This window comes from Portunus trituberculatus, chromosome 35, assembly GCF_017591435.1.
Source record: "Portunus trituberculatus isolate SZX2019 chromosome 35, ASM1759143v1, whole genome shotgun sequence".
NCBI lineage: Eukaryota > Metazoa > Arthropoda > Malacostraca > Decapoda > Portunidae > Portunus > Portunus trituberculatus.
In genome coordinates, this window is record NC_059289.1 from 12,908,426 (window position 1) to 12,910,800 (window position 2,375).

A 2,375-nucleotide genomic window follows, 5' to 3' on the forward strand; every position below is an offset into this window, starting at 1 on the left:
ACAAGACTTCTACTATTTTTTTTTTTACTTTGGATAATAGATTATTTCTTTTTTTCCATGCTCATTATCTTATATCTGTAAAGCTGATATTATTACACACCCTAAACATACGCTAAGTAGCATTATAAGTTACTACAGTTGATATCAGCAACACTGTTGAATATGTATGCCATGTTCGTATGGTACTATATAGTTTATTCTTTATGCATATGATGGTTACTGTTGATTCAGCCATCTATATACACAAGTCGAAATTTGATACATCTGAATTGATGGTATTTGCGATGCCTTGTACACCAATAACTTCCATTTCACATCGCATTTTTTGGAAACGTGGCAGAACTGTAGAGCTACCCTCGCCTCATCACAGCCGTAAATTAAGCCCGGTCAGACTATAGTCTTTGATTCTAAGGACTTGAGTGGCCCACCAGGAAGTTTGCATCTGGAGGCTTGAATGATGGAAACTAACTCTTACACAGCTAACAGGCAAGGATGGAAGGTTCGTTGGGGAGTATACAGGTGGATCCATACTGAAATATCTAGCCAAAATATTAGATAATAAGCAGTAGTTTGTGTGCTTTCGAGAACTCCCCAAGAGTTTAGATATCTAAACAGTAAAGTATAGTAAAAGTTTAGCATACTTTTCCTGTATCAGCTGGAACGAGGAAAAATGTGTTCGAGTGAATCCTAAGAAAATGAATGCATTCACCGCGGGACCAAATCAAGTTTATTCCAACTCCACATAAAAGTTACTGGAATAATGAAGGAAAAAATGCAAGCAAATCTTATTGGAAGGCGTGTTTCTGCTTTCCTATTCTTTACATTCACTTTTCTTTCTTCCTTTGTATTGTTTTCTTCGCCGGAATAATAAACTCGCTTATATCTCCTGCAGCCTCGAACTCCTCCTCTGCCAACGAAAAGTAATTGTGGAAATTATGTTCATAAATATTTCGTAGCAACACACTTTCGCCATTTGAGAGTGTTTACGGCTGTTTGGGGCATAATAGAACCTGGGGAGTGTTTTCAGAGAGAGAGAGAGAGAGAGAGAGAGAGAGACAGAGAAATCCGAATAAAGACAGAAGTAGAGAAAATGGAGAAGGAGACTTGAGTGAAATGTGTTAGAGAGAGAGAGAGAGAGAGAGAGAGAGAGAGAGAGAGAGAGAGATGGGATTACCAGTATTGTCGAGGGAGTACAATTTTTAGAGGTACTTTTCCACAACAAAGGAAAGAAATGAACTCACACAGGGCACGATTTGCTACTGTTTGCTCGCCAGGGGAATGAAGTTTTGTAGTTCCTCCCTGCCTCTTCCCTCCCATCCTCCGGGCTGGCTGGCGCGTATGTTAGCTTAGGTTAGGATCGGGTTAGTTGCAGCGTGGAGGTATAAATTTTAACCTTAATTTTTACGATGTCATTTAGTCGTCTTCGGGGAGTCTAAGAGTTATGGATCTCCCTCGCTGTAGCTGTTGTACCCTCTTAGCCTGCGTGAAAGATTAATAGGCTGGGAGAGAGAGAGAGAGAGAGAGAGAGAGAGAGAGAGAGAGATGTAAAGATTAAAATTCTCTCTCTCTCTCTCTCTCTCTCTCTCTCTCTCTCTCTCTCTCTCTCTCTCTCTCTCCCTTTTAATTACTATAAATCACTAAATAAGATCAGCATTCAACACTAATGGAATGAGGAGGGAGAGAGAAAGACAACGTAAGTAGATAGCGACGGGGAAATGATTATAATGAAGTGAACATAGTAATTAAAATAACATTCGATAAGAAGCTTGAATAGAAATCGAATAGTTAATAAAGAAAAGATGAATACCAAAAACAGGAAATATGCGAATGTGGATTTTTTTTTTAATTACTGGATAGAAATGTGTTAAAAATATATACTAAGGTGTTTAAGAAATTTACGAACCACACACAAAAAAAATCTGATTAATGGCGAAGAGTGAGAGGAAGACAGTGGATATTAAATGTGTTAAAAAAATATACTAAGGTGTTTACAAACTTTACGAACCACACACAAAAAAAAAATCTAATTAATGGCGAAGAGTAAAAGAAAAACATTGATTGATATCATAGCCTTTGTTTATTAATGATGATATAAAATTCTGGAGCCAAGTAAGACTTTATAATGTCGTGAAAAATAAGACTATGCTAAACAACTCGAAGAAATGATAGTTAATGAAGTTTGAAGGGAAGGTAATGGACATTGATCAATTATATGGTTCTTTATTTACCTATGAAGAGACAAAATTAAGAAACTAGGCAATATTCTACAAGATTATTACAAATTCAGAAAAATGTATCACTCAAATTCTATGTAATAAGGATACCAAAAGTGTGAAATTAACCCCCTTCAGTATCATGATGCGTTTGGTGATTTT